At 31.1% G+C, this 19768-nt stretch overlaps 1 protein-coding gene across 9 annotated transcripts in view; it reads right to left on the bottom strand.

Annotated features, from left to right (window-relative positions):
• LOC127709457 (uncharacterized) overlaps positions 1 to 19768 on the bottom strand; it is a 378921-nt gene that overhangs the window by 97723 nt on the left and 261430 nt on the right. The window lies entirely within an intron of this gene.

Here is a 19768-nt window from a genome sequence, read left to right as displayed (position 1 = left end):
AAAATGGTTATTGGAAGGCCACATAATTTACCTCAATTTGGGATAGACTCTTGAATTTTGAGGAGTCATATATATATATATATACAAAAAAAAGTTTCTTTTCAAGCGGTGTACAGAATTATATTTAAAAAATTAAATACACAAAAAGAGTTTTAAAAGCAGCATTATCTAGCGCTTTCAATAACGTTGCGTCATACTACTTATATGTTACGAACAATGACGTTACGTTATAATACTAATGTGTTCCCCATAACGACGTTCATAGTCTTGAAAAGTCCCAAGATGGATGAAAGCGCTAGATAATGCTGCTTTTAAAACTCTTTTTGTGTATTTAATTTTTAATATATATATATATATATATATATATATACAAGAAAGTCTAAATTGAAAACAACGTTCAAACCTATGAATGCGTTGGATAAAAACCACACTTTTCATTCGTGTGCATGCAAAACAAATTTCTTGGTAGAGGGGTCTAAATACAGCACAAACAACATTTTCCAAAAGACCAAAAAGAGTGAAAAAGTATATTTTAACAAAACACATTTGACTAGCAGGTCGAACAAATGATGTTCTTAAACCCTGCTGACTGCCATTGGCGATTGCCAAATAAACGGATCATAAGATGTAACAAAATGGATCTTATAATAAATATATATGTGTCTTACTATGGTTCTTGTGTACTTTTCTATCACGGCCTATTATATATAATTATGTCAAGCGATTATAGAACAAAGAAAGGTAAAAGTTTGGGGTTTTTTTTCAAATGGGTTGAAGCTTAATTTAGACAAGTGAAGGGAATGACGGATGACTTAAACAAAAGTGTTTGTTTCATATAATACATTGTTTTTCAATTTAAGAATTTTGATCAATCTTACCAAAATATCTCATCTATACACGTTTTGAAAGAGCTACTCAAACCTACATTACTTAATTCTGCAGATGTTACATTTAGGCTGTTTTGAGTCTATTCATTGAAGTTTACAGGCATAATTTTTTAATAAAAACAATAAACAACACAAGATTTCTTAACTCATCCAATGTACCTTCATACAAATTTGAAGAGGTTTTGATCAGAAATGACGGTCTTATCCTGGTGACAAATAAATTAGGAAAATTTCACAACTTTGTTGCGTGGGGTATAACAACTAATGAATTATTTCCTTTGATTGGTGCAGAGAGTAACTTAAACTACGTTTTACCTTTAGTTTCTACCAAAAATGAACATTTATACTCTGCTCCCAACTTATCACTTGCAGTTACAACTACTTTCTTCTGCTCTACCATTGTTGCATGATCCAAGGTAATTAATTCTGCGGGACTAAATGTAAAATTCAAATCAGAATCTGAAGGTGTAACTGACACAACATCACTAACATTGAAGACTTCTCCAGCTGCATTGTTTATGTATATTGTTTTATTAAGTGGGCATATCAATTGAAGCCCTGTGTTACCTGAAATAACAAGAATAATCTTTATAGGTTCTTATTATGATTGGATTACCACTTTTGTTTAAAAGTGTCGTTTTGTATTAAAAAGTTAAACATCATATTTTAATTTTTTTCTTTCTTTTAATACATGACACGTCTGTGAAAATTGATTAAGTTCAGTATTTACCAATTATATCCAACTATCACAAAGATAGTATCATTATTTATCTGACTTAATTGTCCAAAAGAGAAATTTATATTTCATTACTCAATTTAGTGTCAGTAAATTCAAGTCATAACATTTGGATCACAACATAAACAAATAACATATTAAAAAGAGCACACATATAGAGAAACGGTATGCTTTACAAACAAAAAAGATAATTGCTAGCGCACTTGATGATAATTATACAGTTATCTCCCATTTAAAAAAAAATACTGGAAATGTAAATAAGATGAAATGCACAGAATTAACTCCCCCAAACTACTTTATATCATGTAAACTATACTTATGTTAAGCATAAAAGGAAATGTTTTGCAAGACAAATGACGGATTTATTTTCAAAGAGTTATTTTTAAGCCATTGTCCTTGCCTAAGGTCCATAACTTTCTATTCAATTCAATTACGAAACAGGAACGAAATTCAAACTTGATTTGCAACTTCTTGTTATACATGTTACATATGGTTATACAAAATACCTACTGTACCCAATAAATTAACATACTGTATAGAACATTATCTTCTTTGTACAAGGGCAACTTGTTCTGCATTAATTGCTCAACTTAACCAAAACTCGAACTTTAGTTTTAACTTATAATGATAAGACAATCAAATGAATGATCAAATTAGCCCTAATATGTATCAATCAACATGTATTATACTGATGAGTTCAGCCTGCTGATATTGATACAGATGTTCGGCACCGGGTCAATACACAAAAAGCCGTATTGGTCCATTAGTTTTCACGGAACATTCACTTCCGGTTGAAATAGTCATTTCTTAATAAGCTTTTGCCATAATGTGAAGCATAATATACATTTTATATTTTGTTATTTAATTTACATATAAAACCGCGTCTGGTAACGCTTTTTAACGGCAATATTCCACAGCCTGTCCAAGTACATTGATGATCACTGTTTCATATACTTCTATCGTAAGAGCATAAACGTTGAGGATCAGAAATGTAAAATGTCTGGTCATTTCTTACCATGTACTTTTTTTTGCTAGGTAAAATGAAATAAAAATTGGAACAGGACTACTTGGAAGGGAAATAAGAAATCTCAAATCTCAATAATGCACTAAGAAAAGATAGTTAAAAGTTATTATTAAAAAAAAATATACGAGACAGGTTTTACCCCTGAACCAGGACAAAGTGAATGTTATTCCTATGTCTGTTAACTGAATTTTACATTTTGTAATGACATTACTCAAAAATCCGTTTGACAAAGTAACCAGTAATATACATAATCTGAAACATCCAAAGTCGTTTGCTTCATGATTTAGGCCTGAACAGTAAGTAACCAGGTTTACCAGAAAAACAAATTCTAGGTATTAATGATTTTAATAGAAAGATTGAAATCCATACTAGTGTAAATTTGGTTAAAAATATTAACTGAAATACGGAAACTTCCCCGATTGTTATCATGCTACTAGGCATTTTATTAATGCCGTTTAATGTTAAAGTTAACAAAAGAACCTGTTCTTCAATTTCACGATATTGGTCAATCGAATTTAAGTAACGTTTAATATAAAATTTAATAATTTATTTCTGAAAACGACGAAGAAAGAAATGTCTTATTATTTATTAAGCGAGTTGTCTTTAAAAACTTTTGTTCCCTGTTGTATCAAATCCTCTGTTGAATATGAATTTAAGATTCAATATTTGTTAATGAAACAAACAACAGAAACCATAGAGATTTATAGCTCAAAACTCAGCACTACGCAAGCAAAACAAATCCTCACAGATCAGAATTGAAAAATGCAAACATATAGAAAGTTAAATTAGAATTATCAATCTTAACTTCAAATTCAGAGGTCTCTAAACATGTACGTTACAATAAACAATTGAGTAACATGGGAGCATCCATAAATCTAATGAAGATAACATGCTATCCAATTTATAGTATGAATAATCCTGATTGTTTACAAACAGATACAAATTAATGGTTAATTGTATGCCTCTTTTTTGTAGTTAAATGAAATGTCCCGAATAAAACAAAAATCGGAAAGGGTTACTGCGCAAATGCGGAGGACAGAAAACAGAAATGTAATGGCTTTTTATTCACTGGTATATTGATTTTTTACATTAACTTTTCTTCTGTGAGGCGTTTTATGCAAGCTACATGTAATATCACAGATGTGTATTCGTGATTGCAAGTTTTTATAAAAAAAACACTGAATCAATGGTGGTATTATAATACATCATATACTTAGCATTAATATGAAAGTTTTGGCATATTTGTAACCAGCGGCAGTAAACTTACAATACATTCACAGGCTGATAACCCATATCAGTTCTATGTGACGTAAAAAGGTCAAGCAGATATGGTTTTATCAGCTTTTGTGCGTTTTCATTTCGGTAGTTTATGATAAAAAGATTAATACATGTCCTTTACCATATCGGCCCGGGTATCATCAATCGACACATATCATGATGATACCCAGCCCGATATGAAAAAAAAAACATATTTATCCGCATATGTATCATAAATATTATTATAATTGTATCGAGCATGAAGACATTTTCCCCGCAAAATAGCTAGACATTTTTTCAATCCCTTCTTAATTTCGTATACGTTTGTATTTCAAGGCATGTAAAACAATCAAGGTATCCTATTATCAAAGGAGAGGAATTTCATTACAATACGTCATGAAAATTTTACTTGACGCTTAGTTCTGTTGACTGACAGTAGCTAAAATCTAGATAAGGGTTATATTATTTTGAGATGTGTAAAATCAGGAAATAAAGCTGTAAAATACTCTTTATGTTTACAATACAACAATACTTTAATAGCCAAGTTAACATTTGTTTGAAAAAGAACAAAGTTTCTAAAACTGGAGGTTGACTTGACATTGATAAGGATTGTACATGTTGTAACAGAAACAGAATCTGTTAAATCTGTAATATTTTTTTTTTTAATTCAAATGAGCAATTCTTTTAATTTCACTTAATGTAGTTTAAATGAGTTACCATTATAAAAAAATGATCCCATATTTCTGTACCAGGAAATCCCAAACCATAATGTATCATGAAATTGAGAAATAGTCTATAACATGGAAAATGTTAAATGTGAAGGATATATAAATTTATAAAATAGATAAAATACATTTTAATGCAAAATGAAAACACAGCTGATCTTTAAATGACAAAAATAGAAACTGACGTTTTACTATTCTGCTGTGAGTCACCTCATTGGAAGTTTATTTTGTACAACTTAATGATGGATAGCATATTACGCACATGAACTATCTTAAAAAAACTTATTAATTAAAATCATGTTTTCAAAAGATATTCTGAGAATGAAGAATTATGATTTTTTTAACAAATCTGTCTATAAATGATAAAATCGGGTCGGGCAAATAATGTCAAAACCAACAGCATAAATAGCATATCGGAAAGAAGCATAAATAGCATATCGGAAAGAAGCATAAATAGCATATCGGAAAGAAGCATAAATTGTTTGCTTGTCGGTCATTTTCGTTGAATTTTCTTAAGATGACACATGGAACATTAAGTGAAATCTAACAAAAGTTGAACTGCATATTTGCAATATTATGAATAAAATGGCGAGGCAAGAAGTAACATTAAATGTTCTCCTGATAACATATCAAATCATAACAGATGTCAATAACATACCAAAACATGTTACATTCGGCAAAAAATTCCCACCACTCTCACACTTCAAAACCATATTTCGCGTATTCGTCCCAGTAATGCCAAATCCTTTGTCACAAGTTAAAGTTATGGTCCCCTCATATTGCTGTGCGTTTGAGGGGTACAGACTTTCCTTTAGAGTTCTAGGTATTGGACACCATATTTCTGAAAATATAAGGTAAACATTAAAAATTTGACATGTTGAAACAATATAAGGCTGAAGATACCAAAGGGACAATTAAAACTCATATTAGTAGGCTAAAACAGACAATCAAGTCAACAATATCAAAAAACACTATTCAATGACAAACAAGAGGTTACAAAACACTGCAAAGAAAACTTTTCCGAACAACATGAACCTCGCCAAAACATGGGTTGAACTCGTGTGCTTGAGAAGGGTATGCATAATTTACTCCATAAGTGACACCGTTAGATAAGCTATACTTCACTTTTCCTTTTAAAAGTTTTATTAGCTATATATCATTGTCGACGTAATTGAAATTAACAGCTGCTAATTGCTCACAAATTTTGTCTCACCAAATAAAAATGTTGACAGATGTTCAAATCTCGCAAATCGATTTTAAAGCGATAAATCAAGACAACAAAGCAAGATGTTAAAACAGTTTAATAGTCTTGTTTTTTTTTTTTTTTGAATAACTGATAAATATTTACTATATCATATCACGTATATTTAATAAAAATGCTGATCCAAGAGAAAATAGAAACTTGACCAATATTGCCGACAATTATTTCGACAAGACATAATTCTACATTTTAAGAATACTGTGTGTAACTTACGTACAGGTCATTTTAGATACCTCTTTTGTGGGATATAAAAACTGTTTCCTCATGTCCTTATACATATATGGGCGTTTTTCAATGAAAGGGCGAATTTCAGACCTAAAAAATGGAAATATCAACTTGTCTTAAATTTTATTTCAAGAGTTAATTTGAATACCTCTATTATAGACCTGTTTGTAAATGAAAAGTGCAATCTTAAATACTCTTCAAAAAGATATTTTTTAATAATTTATGTACTGTTTCGTAGTGGATATTCACTGCTTCTAAACGCACATCTTATGGCATTTTAATGTCTCCTATTGACATTCTAGTTTGTTTTATTTTATATACTAGAAATATCTCATTTTTTTCTGAAATTGAGAACCATTTTTGATTGATAAAGATTAGACAGTACTCTCACATATGTAGGTACAACTCATGTTACTTAGTGGACATTTCGATACGTTTCGTAGTTGACAAAACCCGTTTCGTAGTGGACAAAAAGTTTCGTAGTTGACATCAACCCTATTTTTAATTGATAAAAACATATTAAAAATTACATGAAAATAATCCTTGTTATTTGTTTTGCACGAATATAATTGAAAAAAAAAAGTAAAAAACGACTGCATGGTAGTGGTAGTGTCCACTACGAAACGTTTTTCTCCCATACTTGTTTCGTAGTTGACCGTTACGTAGTGGACATATTCACATGTATTATTTATTTCCCCACAATCCCTATATTGCAATAGTAACAAAAATGATTCTATTCATCAAAGCACATACTAAGCTGTACTCTGATATTTTTTTGCATAATTTTAAAACCAGATAATGAAGGAGATTTGACTCGTTTCGTAGTAGACATTAAAAAAAATACGGTATCACTCTGGTCCATTTGATGTGCTCAATTTTTTTTTTTTGCCAACAATTTAACTGCCGTTGTAAAAGCATCACTTCTATTGTAAGACCCTTATGTTTATATCCAGTCCATTTCTTTGATTATATAAAACTGTTTATCCGCAAATTTAATGACTTCGTTTCGTAGTGAACATTTTGTCAGGGACACACCTGCTAAAATAAAAAATAATTTGTCAAAAACTGTTTATTAAAATATGTTGGCTCTAAACATACTTTTGAATAATTATAAAAGTTATATTAAAAGTATTTTATAGTAAAAAAAAACCCATTAATTTCTACCTTTTTTTACAATATTTTAGAGTGTGAATGTTGAGTTGGAGACTTAGGGACATGCAATTTTGGTTATTTTTAACTATTCAGGATTGAATATCTTATTAATCCCTCTAAAATAGTATGTTTCTTTGCTTAGAAATGTTAAATGTAATTAAATGTACTGACTGCACAACAAATTCCTTGTAAAGATCAAAAACATTTTTTCAAAAGTGGCTGGGACAAGAATTCTCGTTTTTATTGAAAAACGTCCATATGCACAATAGTAAAACTGAAAAAATGTAAATCTTCAAACTTTTTCAGGTTTATAAAGTTCAAATGTTATCAAATATTTTCTATACCATCATCAAACGACACGAGAGTTACATTTAATTAATGAACAACTATATATCGTAAAATATTTATTATATTTCAGTTGTAATCATCCTTTATTTCCCATTATTACGTTAATTTTTTTAACGGGAAATTGTATTGTTGTATTCTGCATTTAGAGGAAAACGTTGCATCTTCTACCAGGTCCATTTAGCAGTAAACGTACTAAATGTGAAGTGAAGAACATGCACAAAAAACTAACGATTGCAGTTAATTTTCAAAATAGTGAAAGTTAACAAACAAACAGAAGGAGAAGTTTTGCATAATTGTTTAAGAATAGTTCATGAAATTACTATTAACCAACATAGCATGCATTCAAATAGGATCACAATATAAAGGAGAAACAACATTAAAATGTGTTGTAGGGATATGTAAAAAAATAGCTGTGTCATGTAGAAAACAGTATTGTTTACATGTAGAAAACAGTACGCCATACTTGACGTGCTTGAAAAGGGATACAAACATGACAAATACGTTGCTGATTTTAAATATTACTACCGATACAAGATGTAAGTGTGGAATATCTCAAAAATACAAATGCTCTGAAATGTATACATGCGTAGAATTGTTTATCAAGACTTAGCATAGTTAACCTTTTTACTGTGCTTGATACAATAAGAATCAACTTCAAATTTTAAGACGTGCGTAGGCATTTTATACATACTAATAGTTGGATATGTATATGATTAGTATTGCTAACTACTACTTGAGTTTAAGTGCGTTGATGATGTCTCGATGAGTTAAATTGATCCTGTGACTCTATGAGGTCGATGTGTTACATCGGATGCACAATCAATCACTGCCAAACCCTTACAAATAGATCAGTCTATATTTGGAAAATAAATTAACCATTAAAATCGGTACAAGGGGTTTTTTATGTGTACAAACAGTATTACATGGAACGTCAAAGGGTTAAATATTATAAAGAAGATAATAACAAGGGTAATTAAGAAGTAGCATAATTCCTTACATAAGACGATTGTGTTGTCTTGTCTAAATTATTCTGAATATTTGCAGTATAGTTTGTAGTGTTTCGCAAACAGTAAAATGAATATCAATAATAAGAGAAAGGAAAAATACATCTTTTCCGTGTCACATTTCATATCTTCTTTCCGAACCTGCTGATAAATCATTAAAGTAGGGTCAGGAGGAAGACGAGTAAATAACAAAAATAAGGTTATGATGTTAAACATATGATCGATCTGGCGGTGGAGTGAACAAATAAGAAACTTGCATTTGCACTTTCTATGTGATTATTGGAAGGGATGATCCACTGAAATAAGTCATTATTTCAAGCTTCGTTATAAATGAAAAGTTACAAAAATTAAGATGGAATATATAACATGTATAACAAGATTGCTAATCAAATCATAAGTATCTAAAACTAATTAGGTGTCATTTTTTTCACAGATGCAATTAAAAACAACGTCGTAATTGCATCAGATATTTGTTAAAACTATTGATCTCTACGTGGTTATACAGATTTTGTTCTTCAATAATTTATTTAAAATATCACTTTCAGCTCAGAATGGGGAAAGGGGGTCTTAGGCATGTTAGGTGAAAAGTGGGCCTGTTTCCCAATGGCAATTGATCTATTGTTTTAATTTTAATTCAAGGTAAATTAACTATATACCGCCATCTTGTTTAAATCTGCAAATTTTGAGACAGATTGGCAATTAATGTGTAAGACTGTTCAATTGAATAAAGAAAAATAAGTTAGTTATTCCATTATTAAGATTGTTTTTTACAAAAACCAAATATTTGTTTTTGTTTGAATCAATTTTTCAACTAATCCATTTAAGGGGAGATAACTCAAGTAGTTAATATTTTCTAAAGGAATGTTAAAGAAATTTTCATTTTTATTTGTTGCAAGAAAACAAGTTCGGTGACACCATTTTTTTTTTATTTTTTTTTTCTTATAGCATATTACAAAACCTATTTTTTATATTTATTTCACAAAATTGTATCTCAGATTTCTTTTCATTTCCAAAAAAGTGTTTTTTCATGAATTATCTTTGCAGATCTTGGCACTTTGCACGACTTGTGGCTTGAAAAAAAGGACGGTGACCAGTAATTTTCATTATATTTTTGAAATAAGCATGGTAAAATCTACATTTTGGCAAGGTATAGGAACATTCTATCTGAGGAAATAGATACCGATGATCCACCTTTCAGATAATTCTCATACTGTTTTACTTTACTAAGAGGTCCAAGGTTTTCACGACTTACTTTCACAAGAAGGAGGAACATGAGACCACTTCCCACCAGTCTGACAATGTGTTGTTATATTTCCATAAGTCTCATAGCCAGGATCACAAACATAGTGGACAACAGAGGCAAAGTCTCTCCCATCTCCAGTCAGTATTTCTATGTCACCGTTTGCAGGGTTCGAAAGAGCAGGACACCTAACAGCTTATAAAATAAATAAATCAATGATTGTATCAATACATATTAACAAACGAAGATGTCGGATATCCATCAATTAGACTGCAGCTGATAGGAAATGAAATCTAGGGGCCTTCTAAAGGTCAAAATTAAGATAAATGTGTCTTTACAACATATCAGGCTTTTAATCACTCCTTTTCTAGAAAAGTGACATTTTGATTTAAAGATGGATAGAGCAAAGAATTGGCATCAACTCAACATTCTCTTAATGAGTTAACATATTTATATAACTGACGCGAACCCATATTTAGATCATTATGATTACTTGTACTGATGTGTTTGATGTAAACGAAACGCGCGTCTGGTGTACTAAAGTATGTGTCTGGTTTTTTAATGAGTTTATTCATATCTCTGGAAGAAAGATACGTTTGATGGGAACTAGACGAAAGAGCAATGAATATTTTCGACAATGTCTTCATAGTTTTTGTTCGATTTTCAACGATGAAATAAATATAGAATTCACTGAGAGATTAAAAAAAACTAATAAAAATACAAGATTAAGCGAGAAATTTAATATTTCGAAAAATTCAACTGTCTATACACAGTAAATTTGCAGAAAATGATCAACTATATGTCATGTCAACCCAATGGTTCTGCCTACTTGGCTGGTGATTGCCTCGGGGTCGAAAAGGCTACCAGCTGTGACATTGACTCAGCGCTTTTAAAAACGCGCGTTCTGCTTACATAGGACATATTTGAAGACAAAATTAAATACAAAGTTGTAGAGCTTTACAAATCGAAAATTCTGAAAAGTTGTGTCAGATACGAATACGGTAATCTATATCTAGGAGGTAGAAAAACCATTACATTTCGAAAACAGTTCTCTCAGATGAATAACCATTACATGTGTCTTGAACACATTCAGAGGTAATTAATAAAATGCGTAAAACTTTAACCTACAATTATTTGTTGCCCGACAAACGAGAACAAGTTCAAAGCTTAAGACAGCTAACTAATATTTTTATTTATAACATGTATGCATACATGTCATAAATAAAAATATTGTTTTGTCTCTATGAGTAGACTTTCAATGGTGGGAGCTAGATTATTGATTTGTTTTTAATTTCTGTTATGTCCATTTTTAATCATTCCTGTCGTTTTTTTTTTGTTTTTTGTTGTTGTATATATTCATACCTTCTAATGTGTGTTCTCTTTTTTTTTTCTCTTTCGCCTCGATATATCTTTTTACGCTGATAGGCTAATGGCAAACATCATTTTATCAATCAACCTTTTTCTGTTCAATTCTTAAATCGATTTAAATAAAGGCAACAGTAGTATACCGTTGTTCAATAGTCATAAATCGATTAAGCGAAAACAAATCCGGGTCACAACTAAAACCGAGGGAAACACATCAACTATAAGTGGAAAACAACGGAACAACAGAAACACTGAACTGCAAAAAAAACAAACGCCAACATACATAGAAACGGACTATTTGATAACAACCATATTCCTGACTTGGTACAGGACATTTTAAGAACAAATGGTGGGTTGAACCTGGTTTTAAACTTGAAAATTTGGAAAGCTTAAGATAATTGAAACCAAAATGAATACCTCTTTAAACCTTCATTTCAAATCAAAGTTCCTAATCTGACTATGTTTCATCATTTAAATATAATTTGGTTTTATTTCATTTTCAGTAAAAGTATTTAAAAGGGAGAATAGGTTGCATTTTCGATAAAACTCATGATCAGTGTGTGTCATCTGTTCTCGATAGAATATGATATAGAGTAATTAAAATTTGTTTGCTTTCTAATGTTTCTTTACTTCCGTACCACTAACGAAATTAATCATAACGCTGACGATGCTTATTATATTTTTCGAAAAATGCCTAAACACCTTATCGCTATAACCATGATTTTATATTTAAATACATTTGAAATATGAATAAAATATACACCAATCTCCTGTGACATCACAGTTGTATAGGAATGTCTGAGATATGTGATGTAATGGCAGGGAAATATCTATCAGATGTATTGCACCGAAATAAAAACCACAGACGAGTATATGATATAATTTATTTACCTGTACATCTCGGTGCTTCTTCCCAGCTTCCGTCTTGCAGACATTTAATGACTGGTTGTCCGTTCATAGTAAATCCATCATTACATTGGTATGTAACTTTATTGCCAACCTTCACACCAGATGACCTAATAATGTATCCGTTATCTACTGCTTGGGGAATTGGACAATAGGTAGCTGTAATATATTGAATATGCTACAATCGATAATAAATGTGTTGGGCAATGTTCAATCCGTGATTCAACACCAGCATGAAAACTGTATAACAGTGAACAGTAAATGACTTCTTTCTTATTTCAGGGAAAAAAATATTTAGATCATTTGATGTAAAGATATTGTTCTGATAAAGTGTTTTGTTTATTACAGTACAGAAATGTTACCGTTAGCCTATCTTTTTTAATGAAATATTTGGACCAAAAGAAGTGAAACCAAAAGCTGTTTGTATCACAAAATGTAGAATCATTATTTTAACATATTCATCATAGTACACTATTAAACAGATGTTTTCAACTGATCCTTTTTTTTCCTTTTTTTTTAACTGAGTATAGATATCACTTCCATAGTCAGTACTTCGGGAATGACATGATTTATAACAAACTTTCTTTAAAAATTTTCGTTGATAAACTTTTAAATTGCTAAGAAACTAAAATTCGAACCTCATAAGGCAGGGTTGACCTACTTTAGATTATTTGACTATTGTTGTAAATACCTTTTGGTCACATAGCTCCTACCATAATCAGGTATGTATACGTCCTTGGCTTTCAAATGTTTTAATTTGGCGTTCCTGATTAATGTAAATCCTGTAAAGCGCTTCGGATCACAAAATGTATCTTAAAAAAATCATTGATAACTATCAGTTCATAAATCTTAATTTTTATTTATTTCTTACTCATGCAGCTAGGTATCCTTGGTGCATTCCATTCTCCTCCCTTCTGACATTTGATAGAAATGCTGTTATAAGTACCTTCATTCACAAACGAGTAACCTTCATCACAACTAAAATCAACAATATTCCCGAAACTTGTTTTAAAGTTTGACTGTGAATTAAGATGAGTTTCTGGTGATACAGCGAAATTGTGGCAGTCTAAAACACAAAACAATCTTAAGGATAACAATCACACACAAAAATGCATAAAGTTACCAATTACCTCTTCAATCTGCGATCGACTGTTACGCAAATGTAAATGCACATCTGCACGTATGAGAAAAACGCTACTTCAAGAACAAAAAATAATATTCATACGTTATTTAACTTAAGAAAATTGACCCGTTTAAAAGGGAGAATGTATGATACAGTAACTATTTTCTATTTTAAATTTCAAAATAATAAGTGCATAGCATGAAAAATCATGCTTCAGATCTTTCCGAGACAAAAATATGTGTTTCTGATATAAGGACTTGTATTTTTGAATTTTTCTTGTATATTTGATTATGGCTTCAAACCTCTTTCATTTGATAAAAAAATTGCTAAAACTGTTGCAAGTTTGTATCGACACTGTGGCATCCGAATTGACTTTTCTGTTCAAATAATGTCATATTCATAATATCATATCATCCTTTTTCTTTATGAATAGAGCTAACAAATATTCAAACAAAATATTAAATAGTTTTACTACTTAAGACATTAATTGGCCAGATGATGTCAGTTTTCAAACTAACTCCTTAAAATTTGGTTCAGACAAGATTGCTTTTATAGCAGTCAGTTTGGAAATTGACATTATCTGGCCAATGAATTTCTTAAGTAGTAAAACTATTCAATCCTTTGTTTGATTATTGTCATACAAGTGAAATATTGGCATACAAGTGAGAGGTTTAGCTAGCTATAAAACCAGGTTTAATCCACCATTTTTTACATAAGGAAATGCCTGTACCAAGTCAGGAATTTGACAGATGTTTTCCGTTCGTTTTATGTGTTTGAGCTTTTAATTTTACCATTCTATAAAGGACTTTCCGTTTTGGATTCGGTATTTTTGTTATTTTACTTTTCCTCCAAAGACCTACTAACAATTTGTTTTAAACACGAAAGATCAAAGCATGATAACTTTACATGAGTCCGGTATTTTTGGTATTTTACTTTTGACAACATTTTATGCGAATGATCACCAAAACATTGTAATTTAGTGTATGTTTAGTTTATTATTAACGCCTCCATCTTAAATGATGTATGACGCTAATATTTATTTCATACCAAAACGAACATAAAGAATTGAAATAAAGAGAATTAAAATTGTTTTCATCATGTTAAAATAAATTAAGGCAATAAGAGTTAACCGATGTTCAAATCTCATTAATCTATGAAAACACAAATCAGGTAAATAAACAAAAACTTAGGGAATCGTATCAACTACAAACGGAAAGGGATCGAATGCGTCGACAGGTTTTTAAACTAATCAGAGATCCCAGCATTAAAGTTTTGCACAACAGACGCGCGTTTCGTCTACAAAGACTCATCAGTGACGCTAGAATCAAAAAAGTTAAAAAGACCAAATAAAGTACGAATGAAGAGCATTGAGGACCCAAAATTCCTAAAAATTTTGCCAAATACAGCTAAGGTAAAAAATTCCTTAGTATTTCGAAAAATAATTCATGTCAACACAGAAGTGCTGACTGGTGGGCTGGTGATACCCTAGAGGAGAAAACTCCACCAGCAGCGACATCGACCCAGTGATTGTTAATAAACTTTTGTTAACAGTTAATTTATAATTATGACCATTTCAAAGATAATTCATGTCAACACAGAAGTGCTGACTGGTGGGCTGGTGATACCCTAGAGGAGAATACTCCACCAGCAGCGACAACGACCCAGTGGTTGTTAATAAACTCATCATAGATAAGTGTATGCATGTATCACACGGCTTGCGATTCCAAAATCAAGGAAAATATAACATAATCGATTAGAAGATTATTTGGGTAATTCAAAATCTAAGACTGTGAGATGAGACACATATTTATCGTATTGGTCAACCAATTCGTGTTGATGACTGTAAAACTTATGGACGGTCGATTTTACTCGTTTCTTCTTTTAACTCCTATTTGGAGAAGTTTTTCTGTAAGGAGATCCGCCGGGATCCGCCAATGAAGTCAATAGTCCGTATTTTGAAAGAGAGGCGAACGATACCAAAGGGACACTCATAAGTAAATAAACTGACAACGCCATAGCAAAACAAGATAAAAGACAGTACACAAAACACAACATAGAAAACTAAATATTGAGCATTGTGAACCTAAACAAAACCTGGGGATGATCTCAGGTGCTCCGGAAGGGTGGGCAGATCCTGCTTCACACGTGGCACCCGTCGTGTTGCTCACGTCACACGTTTCGGAAGATGGTATGTTTCTACAGAGAAATTGGAAGTTGACAATTGTAAAGTTGAAATCATCACGTTTTCGTCTTTGAGAAGGTTTTGAATGCAATCTGCAAACACAAGTCTGGCAGTAGGGTGCATAATTAGAAGCTGTTTGAATACAAACTGCATGCTGTTGATAAAAAAAAACCTGAATGGTCTGTGTATTTGTCTTTTGGAATTAGTACGGTTTTTTACAACGTAAGGGTTTTTATTAACTACAATAGAGAATTTGTATCCACGATTCCGATTTTGGTAGGAAAAGCTCTGTTCAACAGTACATATTCGTTAGCTTGCTTTGATATGCATTATGTGACATTTACTGAACCAATACAAACTAGGTAGTGAAGGTTACTTGGACACTTCAATTCAAGTGTTATTTTGTTAATAATACACCCACAAACTAGTGGGGATGGCGATTATATAGTAATCGCCTTTTCGGTCCATCCATCCGCCCGTGCGTCAGTTTGTCTGTCCATTAAAGGCAAAACAAGGCACAAACTATCACATAACGACCATGAATCGTAGTAACCTACCAGAGTGTGAACTGGTAAAGGAGAAACTTTTTTTATAATAAAGGTAACAATATCAAAAGTTTCTTTACATTGGTAACCATACTGGTTAAAATAATTTCGAAATTTATTTTTAAAACTATCTATCTTTTACCACTAGGTTTTTCATCTAAAAATACAATTTATAAACTATCATTCCTACATATACTAGCTACTCTAAAATAAATGTCTTAGGAACTATTATTTAAACTCAACCCGTTTAGCCTGCGTAAGGACTATTCTTTTTTAATTTAAACGCATGAAATCAGTTGCCGGCACCGTGAAAAAAGTGTTGCAATGTATTGGTGCATACATTCTTCCTTAATAGATGTAAACAGTAAGCTACCCTACAATGTAATTCGTATTAACGTTAACTGTGTTCAACTTTATCTTGTTTTTCATTATAAACCAAAACAAATTTCGTGATAAGAAAAGATCGTTATTCGAAAATAACAGTTCTAAACACACACACATATGTACTTTTATAATATAGGTTGCAATATATCGTTTTTATTTATAAACTTTCTTCATATTTTGACTCTCTGCTACTATGTTCTCATATCTGGATGTAGAAAATCTTATTATATATATATATATTTACATGTGACAACTTTATGACAGACATTCTCCATCGGATAACACGTGGTTGTACAGTGCTAACACCATAATATATATATATAACTCGTCTCAAATTTAGCCCAACAATGTTAGATCTTCAAATTTGCGTTATCAAATTTGTGTTCTAATCTCAGCGGGATTCAACCCCTTACTTCTGCGACATCGTGACAACACCGCCTGCACCGTGTTTAGCGTCCTAGACCACTCGACCACCTATTCTATATACAAATATAGCTTTCGGTGGTCGATGTAATGCCATTCCTCGTCGGCTTTATATATACGTATAATTTATATACTTCAAATGTTGAAATGTTCATTAAGGCTAAAACATTTGATGAAATTCGCCCTCCCCAACTAAATTTTAATGTTGGTAGTGATCAAGATATATTTAGAGTTAAATCAGTTAAAGTACCTAAAGAAAATTCAGCTTCAAATCCACTATCTGTCAAATCATAGTTTGTAGTAAATACCAGTTTGAAATATCCATTAGTTGATCTAACCTCAAAATCATTTGTCAGATCAGTAGTCCCTGTGAATCCTTCACCGGTATGCAATGCGTTATTTGTGTCATTATATATCTGAAAATTACATAACAATTGTGTTGTTGAAAACTTGTTACATAGGATTTTTATTTTTCCTAGAAAAAAAATTTGTTGTCCATGAATTGACTCTTCTGGCCCACCATCACGATATATTATAGACCGAGCTATTAATATTTGTTTCGAAAACAAAACCTTTCTGTCTGCTATTGATTTTTTTTTACTTATTGTATAAAAACGTGTTTATATGCATTGTCTAATCACAAGAGGCACAACTAAATTGATATTTTTTTACTTCGTTTCCATTTATTTTTTAATCTTTATACTAGACATTAATTTATCAAAGCGATTTGAATATGACCTTCAACTTCGTCATTGATTTTAACATGCCAATTGTTTTTTTATCAAAATGCTGCGTAGTATTTCTTGTGTAGACGAGGATTTAATCTTGCCAGCTAAATTTTAAAATCAAATATCTTTGATTAAACGTTTTACGAATCTTCCATGAATGAAATTTAGTTTCAGTTTAAGCTGGAATGACGGCTTTGGAAATTTAGCATTTAAACACTTCTGATGGTTTATGTTTGTCAGTTTCTGTTTAATCAATTCGTCATTATTCATTATTTAATTTCAGGAAAGATTTGAGGCAAAATACCCTAAAGACTCTCATAAACCAGCATATTATTTATCTAAATTCAACAATTATATGCTTAAAATGATAAAAACTTCAAATGGAATTTTCTTGTCATAACAATCAAAAGTTTAATTAAAAAGTCAAATGTAAACATAAATCATAACCTTTAAGTAATCTTCCTCTTCCTGGATATCAAACTTATTAAATCTGAGAGTCATTGTCCTTGTTTCTACTGTTGGACGTTGTATAGTCCACATGCACTCAATATTTTCTGGGTAACTTTGAGCAAAATACCCTGGAGACTGAATGGTTCCTTCTGGTGTCATGTCATTTATATTACACCCTAAAATATTCAAGAGTATTCACTGTTATATCAAATGTATATAACATCATTCATGAAGTATCAATTCAGAATCATTTCGTAGTGGTATTAACCATATGTGGATTCTCAAAAATTCTAAAGAACTTCTGGACAATTTTAAATCTCGGTCTATTTCTGAAATTAATTCTAACATAACATTTGATTTTTTAACCCTGTATACCAACATTCCACATGTGAAATTATAAAATTGTTTTGAATAAACATTGAATTACAAAATTTCTTCTTATGTGACGTTTACATATTCTGACGTCAGACACGCGAAGCAATGAATGTGGTTTTTAATATGATAGATGCTTTTTTTCTTTTTTGTAAATAATTGTTTGTTTTGATATTGTAACACAGTGATGACTGCTGTACCCATATTTTGACTATTTTATTTATAATGTCTGTTTTGTTCACGCATCGTTGTAAATATAACGGAATTTGATAAGACTGTCGTACAAGTGAGAGGTTTAGCGCTATAAAACCAGGTTCAATCCACCATTTTCTACATTTGAAAATGCCTGTACCAAGTCAGGAATATGACAGTTGTTGTCCATTCGTTTGATGTGTTTTGTCATTTGATTTTGCCATGTGATTAGGGACTTTCCGATTGAATTTTCCTCGGAGTTCAGTATTTTTGTGATTTTACTTTTTTCGATGTTTTATTGCCATTTCAACATGTTAAATGCAACAAGAAACACGTTGTATCAATTATACCTTTCAATTAGATTTTTTAAACCATATTAGAATTCGCAGCATGTCTAAAATGCGATTGTTTTTTTCTTTTACTGTTCAACAATAATTAATAATGCACACATTTAACATGTTTAATAATCCTTTCAAAAGTTTGACGGATGCCATCACGAGTTGTCATTGAATATTTGTGTCCCAGATGACCATGAATATGTTTAAATTGTCAAAACAATAATCCTGTCATCTCTTCCACGATTGTGACATAACTTGAGACTTTTCACCAAATTTGTTATAACCATGAGCAACACAACAGGTGCCACATATGGAGCAGGATATAGAATATATTTTTACTCAGTATATCAACAAGATAATTAGTCTTTTTACTCCTGAATTGTTGGTGTGAGCACAAACCTCTATGTGTTCAACTTAACTAAATGAATGTTTGGAATCATTCATAATCAGCAAATACAGACAGCAACTAATTTTTATGAGCTTATTAAATGAGTAAATTATACGAAACAAAACGGTATAATATACCTCCAGAAAGCAAGTGCCTTTATCAGTTTATCAAGATTTTTCATTAGAATATTTATACTTAAATGATCTTAAATTTGACACTAAAGTTTTCTGTGGCTTTTGCATTTTAAGTCATAAATAACGAGTTTTTAGTGATTACAATGTTCAAAACATTTTTTAATCATGCTTTTACCATTTATTACGAATCCATAACGTTTAATCGACAAACAAATTCATTCAGTGTGTGCTGATGGAAAACAATGGCTTTTTAATCAACTTTCAGGGTTCATATACCGACGTATAGCAATGTTTATCCTGATTAACAATCTACACAAAAAAATAGATATGATAAGAATTGATAATAGAGCGATTTGATTTTGGGTTTTTCCACTGGTTC

This window comes from Mytilus californianus, unplaced genomic scaffold (genome assembly GCF_021869535.1).
Source record: "Mytilus californianus isolate M0D057914Y unplaced genomic scaffold, xbMytCali1.0.p SCAF_7, whole genome shotgun sequence".
NCBI lineage: Eukaryota > Metazoa > Mollusca > Bivalvia > Mytilida > Mytilidae > Mytilus > Mytilus californianus.
Note: the sequence above shows the minus strand (reverse complement) of the source record. Positions and strands in the feature narration are given on the sequence as shown.